We start from the raw sequence: 18,406 nt of genomic DNA, 5'->3' as shown, positions 1-18,406 counted from the left end.
GTGGGCGGCGGACGGCGATGGCGTGGGCGGCGGACGGCGTCGGCGTGGGCCCCGGGGCGGGGGCGACGGCGTCCGGCAGCCTACGGCGTCGGGTCTCCGCGCGCGTCGTCGGGGGCGAACTGCAAGATGAAAACCAAAATTTTCACAAGTGTGTCTTATATACATGAAGCTTTAGTCCCGGTTCTTGTCACGGACCGGGACCAATGCACCCTTTTGGTCCTGGTTGGTACCACCAACCGGGACCAAAGGCCTCTTTTCAGCAGCCCAAAGGGCGGGAAACAGAGACCGTGTTGGAAATATGCCCTAGAGGCAATAATAAATGGTTATTATTATATTTCTTTGTTCATGGTAATTGTCTATTATTCATGCTATAATTGTATTGTCCGGAAATCGTAATACATGTGTGAATGCATAGACCACAACGTGTCCCTGGTAAGCCTCTAGTTGACTAGCTCGTTGATCAACAGATAGTCATGGTTTCCTGACTATGGACATTGGATGTCATTGATAACGGGATCACATCATTAGGAGAATGATGTGATGGACAAGACCCAATCCTAGGCATAGCATAAAAGATCGTGTAGTTTCGTTTGCTAGAGCTTTTCCAATGTCAAGTATCTTTTCCTTAGACCATGAGATCGTGCAACTCCCGGATACCGTAGGAGTGCTTTGGGTGTGCCAAACGTCACAACGTAACTGGGTGACTATAAAGGTGCACTACGGGCATCTCCGAAAGTGTCTGTTGGGTTGGCACGGATCGAGACTGGGATTTGTCACTCCGTGTGACGGAGAGGTATCTCTGGGCCCACTCGGTAATGCATCATCATAGTGAGCTCTATGTGACTAAGGCATTAGTCATGGGATCATGCATTGCGGTACGAGTAAAGAGACTTGCCGGTAACGAGATTGAACAAGGTATTGGGATACCGACGATCGAATCTCGGGCAAGTAACATACCGATTGACAAAGGGAATTGCATACGGGATTGATTGAATCCTCGACACCATGGTTCATCCGATGAGATCATCGTGGAACACGTGGGAGCCAACATGGGTATCCAGATCCCGCTGTTGGTTATTGACCGGAGAGGCGTCTCGGTCATGTCTGCATGTCTCCCGAACCCGTAGGGTCTACACACTTAAGGTTCGGTGACGCTAGGGTTGTAGAGATATGTGTATGCGGAAACCCGAAAGTTGTTCGGAGTCCCGGATGAGATCTCGGACGTCACGAGAGGTTCCGTAATGGTCCGGAGGTGAAGAATTATATATAGAAGGTCAAGTTTCGGCCACCGGGAAAGTTTCGGGGGTTACCGGTATTGTACCGGGACCACCGGAAGGGTCCCGGGGGTCCACCGGGTGGGCCACCTATCCCGGAGGGCCCCGTGGGCTGAAAGTGGAAGGGAACCAGCCCTTAGTGGGCTGGGGTGCCCCCCTTGGGCCTCCCCCCATGCGCCTAGGGTTGGGAACCCTAGGGTGGGGGGGCTTCCCCCTTGCCTTGGGGGGCAAGGCAACCCCTTCCCCCCCTTTGGCCGCCGCCCCCCCTTGGAGATCCCATCTCCCAGGGCCGGCGCCCCCCAGGGGCCTATATAAAGGGAGGGGGAGGGAGGGCAGCAACCTACAGCCTTGGGCGCCTCCCTCCTCCCCTGCAACACCTCTCTATCTCTCGCAGAAGCTCGGCGCAGCTCTGCCGGAGAACCGCTACATCCACCACCACGCCGTCGTGCTGCTAGATCTCCATCAACCTCTCCTTCCCCCTTGCTAGATCAAGAAGGAGGAGACGTCGCTGCACCGTACGTGTGTTGAACGCGGAGGTGCCGTCCGTTCGGCACTCGGTCATCGGTGATTTGGATCACGGCGAGTACGACTCCGTCATCCACGTTCATTGGAACGCTTCCGCTCGCGATCTACAAGGGTATGTAGATGCACTCCTTTCCCCTCGTTGCTAGTAGACTCCATAGATGCATCTTGGTGAGCGTAGGAAAAATTTAAATTATGCTACGATTCCCAACAGTGGCATCATGAGCCAAGCCTATGCGTAGTTACTATGCACGAGTAGAACACAAAGCAGTTGTGGGCGTTGAGTTTGCCAATTCTTCTTGCCGCAACTAGTCGTTTCTTGTTTCGGCGGCATTGTAGGATGAAGCGGCCCGGACCGACCTTACACGTACGCTTACGTAAGACAGGTTCCACCGATTGACATGCACTAGTTGCATAAGGTGGCTAGCGGGTGTCTGTCTCTCCTACTTTAGTCGGAACGGATTCGATGAAAAGGGTCCTTATGAAGGGTAAATAGAAATTGGCAAATCACGTTGTGGTCATACGTAGGTAAGAAACGTTCTTGCTAGAAACCTACAAACCACGTAAAAACTTGCAACAACAATTAGCGGACGTCTAACTTGTTTTTGCAGCAAGTGCTATGTGATGTGATATGGCCAGAAGATGTGATGAATGATATATGTGATGTATGAGATTGATCATATTCTTGTAATAGGAATCACGACTTGCATGTCGATGAGTATGACAACCGGCAGGAGCCATAGGAGTTGTCTTTATTATTTCGCATGACCTGCGTGTCATTGAATAACGCCATGTAATTTACTTTACTTTGTTGCTAAACGCGTTAGCCATACAAGTAGAAGTAATCGTTGGCGTGACGACTTCATGAAGACACAATGATGGAGATCATGATGATGGAGATCATGGTGTCATGCCGGTGACGAAGATGATCATGGTGCCCCGAAGATGGAGATCAAAGGAGCATGATGATATTGGCCATATCATGTCACTATTTGATTGCATGTGATGTTTATCATGTTTTTGCATCTTATTTGCTTAGAACGACGGTAGTAAGTAAGATGATCCCTTATAATAATTTCAAGAAAGTGTTCACCCTAACTGTGCACCGTTGCGAAGGTTCGTTGTTTCGAAGCACCACGTGATGATCGGGTGTGATAGATTCTAACGTTCGAATACAACGGGTGTTGACGAGCCTAGCATGTACAGACATGGCCTCGGAACACACGCAATACACTTAGGTTGACTTGACGAGCCTAGCATGTACAGACATGGCCTCGGAACACGGAGGACCGAAAGGTCGAGCATGAGTCGTATAGAAGATACGATCAACATGGAGATGTTCACCGATCTTGACTAGTCCGTCTCACGTGATGATCGGACACGGCCTAGTTGAATTCGGATCATGTTTCACTTAGATGACTAGAGGGATGTCTATCTGAGTGGGAGTTCATTAAAAATTTGACTAGATGAACTTAATTATCATGAACTTAGTCTAAAATCTTTACACTATGTCTTGTAGATCAAATGGCCAACGTTGTCCTCAATTTCAACACGTTCCTAGAGAAAACCAAGCTGAAAGATGATGGCAGCAACTATACGGACTGGGTTCGGAACCTGAGGATCATCCTCATAGTAGCCAAGAAAGATTATGTCTTAGAAGCACCGCTAGGTGAAACACCAATCCCTGAGAACCAAGACGTTATGAACGCTTGGCAGCAGCGTGCTGATGATTACTCCATCGTTCAGTGCGGCATGCTTTACAGCTTAGAGCCGGGTCTCCAAAAGCGTTTTGAGAAACATGGAGCATATGAGATGTTCGAGGAGCTGAAACTGGTTTTTCAAGCTCATGCCCGGGTCGAGAGATATGACGTCTCCGACAAGTTCTTCAGCTGTAAAATGGAGGAGAATAATTCTGTTAGTGAGCACATACTCAGAATGTCTGGGTTGCACAACCGCTTGTCTCAGCTGGGAGTTAATCTCCCGGATGACGCGGTCATTGACAGAATCCTCCAGTCGCTTCCACCAAGCTACAAGAGCTTTGTGATGAACTTCAATATGCAGGGGATGGAAAAGACCATTCCTGAGGTATATTCAATGCTGAAATCAGCTGAGGTAGAGATCAGAAAAGAACATCAAGTGTTGATGGTGAATAAAACCACTAAGTTCAAGAAGGGCAAGGGTAAGAAGAACTTCAAGAAGGACGGCAAGGGAGTTGCCGCGCCCGGTAAACCAGTTACCAGGAAGAAGTCAAAGAATGGACCCAAGCCCGAGACTGAGTGCTTTTATTGCAAGGGAAGTGGTCACTGGAAGCGGAACTACCCCAAATACTTAGCGGACAAGAAGAAGGCCGGCAACACCAAAGGTATATGTGATATACATGTAATTGATGTGTACCTTACCAGTACTCGTAGTAGCTCCTGGGTATTTGATACCGGTGCGGTTGCTCATATTTGTAACTCAAAACAGGAACTACGGAATAAACGGAGACTGGCGAAGGACGAGGTGACGATGCGCGTCGGGAATGGTTCCAAGGTCGATGTGATCGCCGTCGGCACGCTACCTCTGCATCTACCCACGGGATTAATTTTAAACCTCAATAATTGTTATTTAGTGCCAGCTTTGAGCATGAACATTGTATCTGGATCTCGTTTAATTCGAGATGGCTACTCATTTAAATCCGAGAATAATGGTTGTTCTATTTATTTGAGAGATATGTTTTATGGTCATGCCCCGCTGGTCAATGGTTTATTTTTGATGAATCTCGAACGTGATGTTACACATATTCATAGTGTGAATACCAAAAGATGTAAAGTTGATAACGATAGTCCCACATACTTGTGGCACTGCCGCCTTGGTCACATTGGTGTCAAGCGCATGAAGAAGCTCCATGCAGATGGACTTTTGGAGTCTCTTGATTACGAATCATTTGACACGTGCAAACCATGCCTCATGGGTAAGATGACCAAGACTCCGTTCTCCGGAACAATGGAGCGAGCAACCAACTTATTGGAAATCATACATACCGATGTGTGTGGTCCAATGAGTGTTGAGGCTCGCGGAGGATATCGTTATGTTCTCACTCTCACTGATGATTTAAGTAGATATGGGTATGTCTACCTAATGAAACACAAGTCTGAAACCTTTGAAAAGTTCAAGGAATTTCAGAGTGAAGTTGAGAATCAACGTGACAGAAAAATAAAATTCTTACGATCAGATCGTGGTGGAGAATATTTAAGTCACGAATTTGGTACACACTTAAGGAAATGTGGAATAGTTTCACAACTCACGCCGCCTAGAACACCTCAGAGAAATGGTGTGTCCGAACGTCGTAATCGCACTCTATTGGATATGGTGCGATCTATGATGTCTCTTACCGATTTACCGCTCTCATTTTGGGGCTATGCTTTAGAGACTGCCGCATTCACTTTAAATAGGGCTCCGTCGAAATCCGTTGAGACGACACCGTATGAATTATGGTTTGGGAAGAAACCTAAGCTGTCGTTTCTAAAAGTTTGGGGATGCGATGCTTATGTCAAGAAACTTCAACCTGAAAAGCTCGAACCCAAATCAGAAAAATGCGTCTTCATAGGATACCCTAAGGAAACTATTGGGTATACCTTCTACCTCAGATCCGAAGGCAAGATCTTCGTTGCCAAGAACGGGTCCTTTCTGGAGAAGGAGTTTCTCTCGAAAGAATTGAGTGGGAGGAAAGTGGAACTTGATGAGGTGATAGTCACCCCTTCCGAACCGAAAAGAAGCGCAGCGCGGGAAAATGTTCCTGTGGTGCCTACACCGACTGGGGAGGAAGTTAATGATGATGATCATGAAGCTTCGGATCAAGTTACTGAACTTCGTAGGTCCACAAGGACACGTTCCGCACCAGAGTGGTACGGCAACCCTGTCCTGGAAATCATGTTGTTAGACAACGGTGAACCTTCGAACTATGAAGAAGCGATGGCGGGCCCGGATTCCGACAAATGGCTAGAAGCCATGAAATCCGAGATAGAATCCATGTATGAAAACAAAGTATGGACTTTGACTGACTTGCCCGATGAGCGGCGAGCCATAGAAAACAAATGGATCTTTAAGAAGAAGACGGACGCAGATGGTAATGTGACCATCTACAAAGCTCGACTTGTCGCTAAGGGTCATCGACAAGTTCAAGGGGTTAACTACGATGAGACTTTCTCACCCATAGCGAAGCTGAAGTCCGTCTGAATCATGTTAGCAAATGCCGCATACTATGATTATGAGATATGGCAGATGGACGTCAAAACGGCATTCCTTAATGGCTTCCTTAAGGAAGAGTTGTATATGATGCAGCCGGAAGGTTTTGTCGATCCTAAGAATGCTAAAAAAGTATGCAAGCTCCAGCGCTCAATCTATGGGCTAGTGCAAGCATCTCGGAGTTGGAACATTCGCTTTGATGAGATGATCAAAGCGTTTGGGTTTACACAGACTTATGGAGAAGCCTGTGTTTACAAGAAAGTGAGTGGGAGCTCTGTAGCATTTCTCATATTATATGTGGATGACATACTATTGGTGGGAAATGATATAGAATTCTTGGAAAGTATAAAGGCCTATTTGAATAAGTGTTTTTCAATGAAGGACCTTGGAGAAGCTGCTTATATATTAGGCATCAAGATCTATAGAGATAGATCAAGACGCCTCATTGGTCTTTCACAGAGTACATACCTTGACAAGATATTGAAGAAGTTCAGTATGGATCAGTCCAAGAAGGGGTTCTTGCCTGTATTGCAAGGTGTGCAATTGAGCAAGGCTCAATGCCCGACCACGGCAGAAGATATAGAAAAGATGAGTGTCATCCCCTATGCCTCGGCCATAGGGTCTATTATGTATGCCATGCTGTGTACCAGACCTGATGTAAACCTTGCCGTAAGTTTGGTAGGAAGGTACCAAAGTAATCCCGGCATGGAACACTGGACAGCGGTCAAGACTATCCTGAAGTACCTGAAGAGGACTAAGGATATGTTTCTCGTTTATGGAGGTGACGAAGAGCTCGTCGTAAAGGGTTACGTCGACGCTAGCTTCGACACAGATCTGGATGACTCAAAGTCACAAACCGGATACGTGTATATTTTGAATGGAGGAGCAGTAAGCTGGTGCAGTTGCAAGCAAAGCGTCGTGGCGGGATCTACATGTGAAGCGGAGTACATGGCAGCCTCGGAGGCAGCACAGGAAGCAGTCTGGATGAAGGAGTTCATTACCGACCTAGGGGTGATTCCCAATGCGTCGGGCCCGATGACTCTCTTCTGTGACAACACTGGAGCTATTGCCCTTGCGAAGGAGCCCAGGTTTCACAGGAAGACCAGGCATATCAAGCGTCACTTCAACTCCATTCGTGAAAGTGTTCAAAATGGAGACATAGATATTTGTAAAGTACATACAGACCTGAATGTAGCAGATCCATTGACTAAACCTCTCCCTAGGGCAAAACATGATCAACACCAGGACGCAATGGGTGTTCGATTCATCACAATGTAACTAGATTATTGACTCTAGTGCAAGTGGGAGACTGTTGGAAATATGCCCTAGAGGCAATAATAAATGGTTATTATTATATTTCTTTGTTCATGGTAATTGTCTATTATTCATGCTATAATTGTATTGTCCGGAAATCGTAATACATGTGTGAATGCATAGACCACAACGTGTCCCTAGTAAGCCTCTAGTTGACTAGCTCGTTGATCAACAGATAGTCATGGTTTCCTGACTATGGACATTGGATGTCATTGATAACGGGATCACATCATTAGGAGAATGATGTGATGGACAAGACCCAATCCTAAGCATAGCATAAAAGATCGTGTAGTTTCGTTTGCTAGAGCTTTTCCAATGTCAAGTATCTTTTCCTTAGACCATGAGATCGTGCAACTCCCGGATACCGTAGGAGTGCTTTGGGTGTGCCAAACGTCACAACGTAACTGGGTGACTATAAAGGTGCACTACAGGCATCTCCGAAAGTGTCTGTTGGGTTGGCACGGATCGAGACTGGGATTTGTCACTCCGTGTGACGGAGAGGTATCTCTGGGCCCACTCGGTAATGCATCATCATAATGAGCTCTATGTGACTAAGGCATTAGTCACGGGATCATGCATTGCGGTACGAGTAAAGAGACTTGCCGGTAACGTGATTGAACAAGGTATTGGGATACCGACGATCGAATCTCGGGCAAGTAACATACCGATTGACAAAGGGAATTGCATACGGGATTGATTGAATCCTCGACACCGTGGTTCATCCGATGAGATCATCGTGGAACATGTGGGAGCCAACATGGGTATCCAGATCCCGCTGTTGGTTATTGATCGGAGAGGCGTCTCGGTCATGTCTGCATGTCTCCCGAACACGTAGGGTCTACACACTTAAGGTTCGGTGACGCTAGGGTTGTAGAGATATGTGTATGCGGAAACCCGAAAGTTGTTCGGAGTCCCGGATGAGATCCCGGACGTCCCGAGAGGTTCCAAAATGGTCCGGAGGTGAAGAATTATATATAGGAAGTCAAGTTTCGGCCACCGGGAAAGTTTCGGGGGTTACCGGTATTGTACCGGGACCACTGGAAGGGTCCCGGGGGTCCACCGGGTGGGGCCACCTATCCCGGAGGGCCCCGTGGGCTGAAAGTGGAAGGGAACCAGCCCTTAGTGGGCTGGGGTGCCCCCCTTGGGCCTCCCCCCATGCGCCTAGGGTTGGGAACCCTAGGGTGGGGGGGCTTCCCCCTTGCCTTGGGGGGCAAGGCAACCCCTTCCCCCCCTTTGGCCGCCGCCCCCCCCTTGGAGATCCCATCTCCCAGGGCCGGCGCCCCCCAGGGGCCTATATAAAGGGAGGGGGGAGGGAGGGCAGCAACCTACAGCCTTGGGCGTCTCCCTCCTCCCCTGCAACACCTCTCTCTCTCTCTCTCGCAGAAGCTCGGCGCAGCTCTGCCGGAGAACGGCTACATCCACCACCACGCCATCGTGCTGCTGGATCTCCATCAACCTCTCCTTCCCCCTTGCTGGATCAAGAAGGAGGAGACGTCGCTGCACCGTACGTGTGTTGAACGCGGAGGTGCCGTCCGTTCGGCACTCGGTCATCGGTGATTTGGATCACGGCGAGTACGACTCCGTCATCCACGTTCATTGGAACGCTTCCGCTCGCGATCTACAAGGGTATGTAGATGCACTCCTTTCCCCTCGTTGCTAGTAGACTCCATAGATGCATCTTGGTGAGCGTAGGAAAATTTTAAATTATGCTACGATTCCCAACAGACCGTTGGTCCCGGTTTGTGGCACCAACCGGGACCAAAGAGGGGCATTGGTCCTGGTTGGTGGTAAGAACCGGTACCAATGGCACCCATTAGTCCCGGTTGGTGCCACGAACCGGGACCAAAGGTCGTGTGCAGGAACTGGCGCGGTGCGGTGCGATGTTTAGTCCCACCTCGCTAGCCGAGAGGGGCTCAGAGTGGTTTATAAGCCCTGCTGAGCCGACCACTTCGGGCTCCTCTCTACTGCAGGCTTACGGGCCTAAATCCACTCTCTGTGCCTGTGGGCCTATTGGGCCTACTGCGGGCCTGCATCCTGGCCCCACTAGCGGGTTTCTAGTCGTATGCAGGCCGTGGTGGCCAGTAGGTGGCACTTTTTTAAAAAAATCCAGTTTTTTGCTTTCTTTTTTTGTTTTATTTATTGTATTTTGTTTCTACTTACAGCAAAATACTTACTAGTTTTTCAGTTATTCTTTTTGGTTTTAGGTAATAAAAATTATAAATTTTCTGTTAGTGCCATTAATTTTCCAATTTGAATAGTTTAAATTTGAATTATTTGAAATTTGTGTGAATCACTACTTTGTGATTAACTTTACTATAAAAATAGATTTTGGAGTGATCCCTTATCCTGCTATTTAATATTACTATGTTTTATCATTATATTCAAAAATAGTTTTTGTTATTTTAGTTTCTAACAAAAGAAATCTTTATGATAGTTCTTTTTGCTATTAAAGTTTCTAACAAAAAAGTTCTTTATGAAAATTCTTTTTGCTTTTAATGTTTTGAACAGAAAAATACTTTGATAATTTTAGTTGCATAAATTTTAGTTTATTATTTTTGCTATTAGAGTTTCATAGAAGTTTTCTAGTTCATTCTTTTTTATATTAGTTCATTCTTTGAGCTAAATGACCATGAAATTGAAAAGCACTACATCAATTTTCATTTTTTGAACTCGAGACTCTTTGCGTGTTCAAAATGCACCATTCAAAGCCACATCATCAATTTTCAACCCTTTCTGACATCATTTGTTATTTTTCATGCATTTACTAATTTTTTTGAGATAAATGACCCTAAAATTGAAAAGCACTATAGATGAAGTCTGAAAATGTTGAAAGTTGGCATGGTATCATCATTTCACCCAAATAGCATGTGCTAAAAAGTTGAGAGGTTTACGGCAAAAACTGGATGCACTTCGTGTACAAAACGGACAATCTCTTTCGAAGTATCAGGGTTTCATACGGAAACTCGTCTGTTACATGGATATTCTAGATCAAAGGCATCATCATAATAGTCGTGGAGAGAAAGTCTTCACTTTTTCTTTGCTTCTGTCCTTTGCTTATTGCACCGTAACGATGGATAATCTTCATCGTTTAACAGGGTGCTTGGGTCAGCCTTGACTTTGAAGGGAGGAATTTCATGGAACTTTTCATAATCTTCAGACGTGTCTATCTTGCCCTCCACTCCCACGATGTCTCTTTTTCCTGAAAGAACTATGTGGCGCTTTGGCTCATCGTATGATGTGTTCGCTTCCTTATCTTTTCTTTTCTCGGTTTGGTAGACATGTCCTTCACATAGAAAACCTGCGCCACATCATTGGCTAGGACGAATGGTTCGTCTGTGTACCCAAGATTGTTCAGATCTACTGTTGTCATTCCGTACTGTGGGTCTACCTGTACCGCGCCTCCTGACAGATTGACCCATTTGCACTTAAACAAAGGGACCTTAAAATCATGTCCATAGTCAAGTTCCCATATGTCCACTATGTAACCATAATATGTGTCCTTTCCCCTCTTGGTTGCTGCATCAAAGTGGACACCGCTATTTTGGTTGGTGCTCTTTTGATCTTGGGCGATCTTGTAAAATGTATTCCCATTTATCTCGTATCCTTTGTAAGTCAATACAGTCGAAGATGGTCCCCTGGACAACGAGTACAGCTCATCACAAACAATGTTGTCACCTCTGAGACGTGTTTCGAACCAACCGCCAAAAGTCCTGATGTGTTCGCATGTAATCCAGTCATCACACTGTTCTGGGTGTTTGGAGCGCAAACTGTTCTTGTGTTCATCGACATACGGGGTCACCAAGGTAGAGTTCTGTAGAACTGTGTAGTGTGCTTCAGACCAAGAATGCCCGTCCCTGCATATTATTGAGTCCCCTCCAAGCGTGCCTTTTCCAGACAGTCTTCCCTCATACCGCGATTTAGGGAGACCAATCTTATTAAGGCCAGGAATGAAGTCAACACAAAATCCAATGACATCCTCTGTTTGATGGCCCATGGAGATGCTTCCTTCTGGCCTAGCGCGGTTACAGACATATTTCTTTAGGACTCCCATGAACCTCTCAAAGGGGAACATATTGTGCAGAAATATAGGGCCCAGAATGACAATCTCGTCGACTAGATGAACTAGGACGTGCGTCATGATATTGAAGAAGGATGGTGGGAACACCAGCTCGAAACTGACAAGACATTGCGCCACATCACTCCTTAGCCTTGGTATGATTTCTGGATCGATCACCTTCTGAGAGATTGCATTGAGGAATGCACATAGCTTCACAATGGCTAATCGGACGTTTTCCGGTAGAAGCCCCCTCAATGCAACTGGAAGCATTTGCGTCATAATCACGTGGCAGTCATGAGACTTTAGGTTCCGGAACTTTTTCTTTGGCATATTTATTATTCCCTTTATATTCGACGAGAAGCCAGTCGGGACCTTCATACTGAGCAGGCATTCAAAGAAGATTTCCTTCTCTTCTTTGGTAAGAGCGTAGCTGGCACGACTTTCATACTGCTTTGGAGGCATGCCGTCTTTTTCGTGCAAACGTTGCAGGTCCTCCCGTGCCTCCGGTGTATCTTTTGTCTTCCCATACACGCCCAAGAAGCCTAGCAGGTTCACGCAAAGGTTCTTCGTCACGTGCATCACGTCGATTGAAGAGCGGACCTCTAGGTCTTTCCAATAGAGTAGGTCCCAAAATATAGATTTCTTCTTCCACATGGGTGCGCATCCCTCAACGTCATTCGGAACAGATAGTCCGTCGGGACCCTTTCCAAAGATTACGTGTAAATCATTGACCATAGCTGTTGGGGAACGTAGTAATTTCAAAAAAAATCCTACGCACACGCAAGATCATGGTGATGCATAGCAACGAGAAGGGAGAGTGTTGTCTACGTACCCTCGTAGACCGTAAGCGGAAGCGTTTTATCAACGCGGTTGATGTAGTCGTACACCTTCATGATCCGTCCCGATCAAGTACCGAACGTACGACACCTCCACGTTCAGCACACGTTCAGCTCGATGACGTCCTCGCCTTCTTGATCCAGCAAGAGGGGCGAAGTAGTAGATGAGTTCTGGCAGCACGACGGCGTGGTGACGGTGTTGATGAAGAACAATCTCCGCAGGGCTTCGCCTAAGCACTACGAAAACTATGATGGAGGATAAACTAGAGGGGACGGGGTAGCCGGCACACGGCTTGGTGTTTCTTGATGTGTCTTTGGTGCTATCCCTGCCCCTCTATTTATATGTTGAGCCCTGGGGTCGAAACTTGGAGTAAAAGCCTCCTCAAAGTCGGTTTTGCCCGAAAGGGAAGAGTCCTACAAGGACTCCAGGGCTAGACGCTAGGGTTCCCGGCGTCTACCCCCTAGACGCCAGGGTTCCTGGCGTCTAGCCTCTGATCTCCGCAAAACTTCCTTTTGCACTTTCCAAAAGCCTCGTGGGCTTTCCCCTTTGGCCCAAATAAAGTGTTCTCGTACCCAAACATTTCGGGAAACATTCGGAACCCCTTCCGGTGAATTCCGGAACCCTTCCGGAGATCAAACACTACTATCCCATATATTAAACTTTACCTCCGGACCATTCCGGAGCTCCTCGTCATGTCCGTGATCACATCCGGGACTCCGAACAACATTCGGTCACCAACATACATAACTCATATAATACTATATCGTCAACGAACGTTAAGCGTGCGGACCCTACGGGTTCGAGAACTATGTAGACATGACCGAGACACTTCTCAGGTCAATAACCAATAGCGGAACCTGGATGCCCATATTGGCTCCTACATATTCTACGAAGATATTTATCGGTCGAACCGCATAACAACATACGTTGTTCCCTTTGTCATCGGTATGTTACTTGCCCGAGATTCGCTCGTCGGTATCTCAATACCTAGTTCAATCTCGTTGCCGGCAAGTCTCTTTACTCGTTCCGTAATACATCATCCCGCAACTAACTCATTAGTTACAACGCTTGCAAGGCTTATAGTGACGTGTATTACCGAGTGGGCCCAGAGATACCTCTCCGACAATCGGAGTGACAAATCCTAATCTCGATATACGCCAACTCAACAAGTACCTTCGGAGACACCTGTAGAGCACCTTTATAATCACCCATTTATGTTGTGACGTTTGGTAGCACACAAAGTGTTCCTCCAGTAAACGGGAGTTGCATAATCTCATAGTCATAGGAACATGTATAAGTCATGAAGAAAGCAATAGCAACATACTAAACGATCAAGTGCTAAGCTAACGGAATGGGTCAAGTCAATCACATCATTCTCTAATGATGTGATCCCGTTAATCAAATGACAACTCATGTCTATGGCTAGGAAACTTAACCATCTTTGATTCAACGAGCTAGTATAGTAGAGGCATACTAGTGACACTCTGTTTGTCTATGTATTCACACATGTATTTTGTTTCCGGTTAATACAATTCTAGCATGAATAATAAACATTTATCATGAAATAAGGAAATAAATAATAACTTTATTATTGCCTCTAGGGCATATTTCCTTCAGTAGCAAGTACGTGATCACCGGTACACATGGCGGGCTTCTTCCGGTGATCTGCCTCGCCTTTGAAATGCTTGCCTTTCTTTCGACATTGATGGTTGGTCGGAAGAAATCGACGATGGCCCAGGTAGACATTCTTCCTGGATTTGTCCAGGTATATACTTTCGGTGTCAGCTAAACAGTGCGTGCATGCGTGGTATCCCTGGTTTGTCTGTCCTGAAAGGTTACTGAGAGCGGGCCAATCGTTGATGGTTACAAACAGCAACGCGTGCAGGTTAAATTCCTCCTGTTTGTGCTCATCCCACACACATACACCGTTTCTATTCCACAGATGTAAAAGTTCTTCAACTAATGGACTTAGGTACACATCAATGTCGTTGCCGGGTTGCTTAGGGCCTTGTATGAGAACTGGCATCATAATGAACTTCCGCTTCATGCACATCCAAGGAGGAAGGTTATACATACATAGAGTCACGGGCCAGGTGCTGTGATTGCTGCTCTGCTCCCCGAAAGGATTAATGCCATCCGCGCTTAAACCAAACCATATGTTCCTTGGATCACCTGCAAACTCAGCCCAGTACTTTCTCTCGATTTTTCTCCACCGCGACCCGTCAACGGGTGCTCTCAACTTCCCGTCTTTCTTACGGTCCTCTCTGTGCCATCGCATCAACTTGGCATGCTCTTCGTTTCTGAACAGGCGTTTCAACCATGGTATTATAGGAGCATACCACATCACCTTGGCAGGAACCCTCCTCCTGGGGGGCTCGCCGTCAACATCACCAGGGTCATCTCGTCTGATCTTATACCGCAATGCACCACATACCGGGCATGCGTTCAAATCCTCGTACGCACCGCGGTAGAGGATGCAGTCATTAGGGCATGCATGTATCTTCTGCACCTCCAATCCTAGAGGGCATACGACCTTCTTTGCTTCTTACGTACTGTCGGGCAATTCGTTATCCTTTGGAAGCTTCTTCTTCAATATTTTCAGCAGCTTCTCAAATCCTTTGTCAGGCACAACATTCTCTGATTTCCACTGCAGCAATTCCAGTATGGTACCGAGCTTTGTGTTGCCATCTTCGCAATTGGGGTACAACCCTTTTTTGTGATCCTCTAACATGCGATCGAACTTCAGCTTCTTCTTTTGACTTTCGCACTGTGTCCTTGCATCAACAATGACCCGGCGGAGATCATCATCATCGGGCACATCGTCTGGTTCCTCTTGATCTTCAGCAGCTTCCCCCGTTGCAGCATCACCGTATTCAGGGGGCACATAGTTGTCATCGTCCTCTTCTTCTTCGCCGTCTTCCATCATAACCCCTATTTCTCCGTGCCTGGTCCAAACATTATAGTGTGGCATGAAACCCTTATAAAGCAGGTGGCCGTGAAGGATTTTCCAGTCAGAGTAAGACTTCATATTCCCACATATAGGGCATGGACAGCACATAAAACCATTCTGCTTGTTGGCCTCAGCCACTTTGAGAAAATTATGCACGCCCTTAACGTACTCGGAGGTGTGTCTGTCACCATACATCCATTGCCGGTTCATCTGCGTGCATTATATATAATTAAGTGTGTCAAAAACCATTACAGAATATCGTGGATAGATAAGTGACCAAATTAATAGAAGTTCATCATCACATTAAAACCAATGTACATACATAGTTCTCATTGACAAGAAATAATAAAAGTAAGAAAATTAGACAAGTATCTATCTAAAGTAAGAATTCTTTTCTTTCAGAAAGAAGATAAGAACAATAGGCTCACCACGGTGGTGCCGGCGACGAGATCGGCGCGGGCGATCGACGGCGGTGAAGACGGGGACAGGACGTGACGGATCGCTAAACCTATGCAAATCTTGGGGAAAATGGAGCTTGGAGGTCGAGCTTCGAGAGGAGAAAGCTTAACTAGTGTGGCTCGGGCATTTCATCGAACACCTCATGTGCATAGGAGGTGAGCTAGAGCGCACCCAAATGCCCTTCCCACGCCGGCCAGAAAAAATAGAGCACTGTGGAGTGCTCTGCTAGTTAAGCACTGTGGAGCTAGGCAACTCATTTGTCCCGGTTCGTGGCTGAAACCGGGACTAAAGCCCCCCTTCTGTCCCGGTTCAAGCCATGAACCGGGACAAATGTATGTGGGCCATGAGCGAGGACCATTGGTCCCGGTTCGTGCCTGGAACAGGGACAAATGGGTCCAGTCGAACCGGGACCAATGCCCACGTGGCCCCGGCCGGCCCCCTGGGCTCACGAACCGGGACGTATGCCCCCATGGGTCCCGGTTCATGACTGAAGCGGGACTAATGGGCTGGCCAGGCCCGAACCAAAGCCCTGTTTTCTACTAGTCTGGCGCCATTCTCTGATTGACTGCAACTACGCCAGCTGCATGTGGGCTCTATCAAATGAAGACATGATGCAACATATGTGCTTACATAGAGATGAACAAGCCAAGAGATGGTTGTTTCTGATGAGTGAATCACTTCCTCACGAGGAGTTTACTACCATGATTGTTACACTATGGGCTATTTGGGCAGCGAGGAGAAAGATAATCCATGAAGGCATTTACAAAACTCCTTTCTCAACTCACGGTTTCATTACTAGCTACATCGCAGAGTTGAAGCAAATACGGAAGCCTGTTGAGAGGACGGTGGCTGCACTAACTATTCGCCCAGTCAAGTGGCTGCCTCCACCGGAGGATCATGTTAAAATTAACGTTGATGCTGCCGTGTCACGTTCAGGTGGTTTTGGTGCTGTGAGAGCGGTTTGTCACGATATAGCTGGGATATATCTGGGGGCGTCGACAGTCATATTCAGAAACATAGAAGACCCGGAGGTTCTGGAAGTACTCGCTAACAGCGAAGCAACGGCGCTTGCTGAGGATCTTTACGAGCATAAAGTTTTCATCACTTTGGACTGTATGGCAGCGGTGGAGGCAATCAGAGAAGGAACAACAGCATCTTACGGAGCAGTGGTGCATGAAATAACGGAGAGAGCTAGTTTTTTTACTACTTGCATTTTTAGCCATGAATTTCGGACCTCGAACTTTGAGGCCCACAATCTCGCGAAACATGCGTTAATGTTGGGGACCGGTCGCCATGTCTGGTTAGGCCAGCCCGGCGATCTTTTGTTAGTCCCTATAAACATTGTGACGGTTGAATAAAGTTTCGCGAGTTTGTCTAAAAAAACTCTCGCGGCGTCACACACGCTTTCAGAAACGAAAAGAAGAAAAACCGCTGGCCCAACTCGTTAACGCCGTTCCGGCCCACAACACAGAGAATTATTTAGTCTTAATCCCGAACCAGCCCAAGTCATCTCCGTCTCGCGCTCCGCCTCCGACTCCGCCCTGGCCCTCCGCCTGCCCTCCGCCTCCGTGACCGGCCTCCCGCCGTCCCACGCATCGCCCTCCGCCCACCGCCTCCGGTTCGCCGTGTTCTCCTTAACTATCCTCCGCGTGGAAACATTCTCTTCCTATTTCTATCTCGGTGTCATGCTAATATCTAGGGGGGACGCTAGGCGCCGGCGCGCCGGCCCAACAGTTGGGCCGGTCCAGCTTCAGCCGTCCGATGCAGGCGCTTAAAGCCATCAGATCTGTCCCAGTGCTTCGTCCTTCTTGCGAGTCGTTTTCTTCTGAAAAACTGAACGCCCCGAGCGCCGCCAGACACCCTGCCCGAGCTTGAAGCAGCACCGCAGCGCCCTCGTCGCCGGTCGGTGCCCTTGCCGGCCGTCCTCGTCGCCGGTCGGCACCCTCGCCGGCCGTCCTCGCCGCCGGCCGCCGCCCTTTTCCCTTGCTCTACCCATGCAACAGCTGCTCTGGGTTGCAGCTCCGCCCGGCGACGGATGTAGCTTGGTGGCCATGCAACACCGCCATGCCGTCGGCCGCAATTGGGCGATAAAGCCGTCGCAACTCCGCCGCCGCCGGCCATTGACGCATGCAACACTCGCCGCGGTTGCAGCTAATCCGTGAATGGACGTAGCAAAATTTAAAGACGGTTGTAGCAAAAACGCCGTCGGAACTCGTCGCCGCGCTTGAAGCACCATGGCCTGGTGAATGGATGTAGCAAAAACAAGTCTCCAGTAGTAGCAAAAAACAAGGTTGTTGCAACAAAAATGTCGTCTTCGTCGTCGTCGCCGGTCACATCTCAGTCGTAAAAAAGCACCACAGCTTCATGAATGGATGTAGCAAAACACACTGACGGTAGTAGCAAAAAAATGACACGGTTGAAACTTTTTTCGTTTTGAGCAGCGCCTGGGTGAAATCTTCCTCTATCGTTCGGTTGCAGCAAAAATCACAGAGAGACGCCATGGCCGTCGTCGAGGAAGATTTCTCAATCTCTGGTTGAAGCTTTTTCATCTGCAGGTTGAAGCTTTTTGTCAAACGGTTGTAACTTTTCTTGTATTTTGTTGTCTGGTTGAAGCTTTTTTATCCACTGGATGTAGCTTTTTGTGTCCATGGTTGTAGCACGGGAAAACACCGTTTGCAACTCTCCCAGTACCGCGGTTGCAGCTCCTCCCCGTGGCCATGGTTGTAGCACGGGCACCTCGGTCCTCCCGGCGTTTTGCCTGTCGCC

The sequence above is a fragment of the Triticum aestivum genome, chromosome 5D, assembly GCF_018294505.1.
Source record: "Triticum aestivum cultivar Chinese Spring chromosome 5D, IWGSC CS RefSeq v2.1, whole genome shotgun sequence".
Lineage (NCBI taxonomy): Eukaryota > Viridiplantae > Streptophyta > Magnoliopsida > Poales > Poaceae > Triticum > Triticum aestivum.
The sequence above is the reverse complement of the archived record's forward strand: the minus strand, read 5'-3'. Positions refer to the sequence as shown.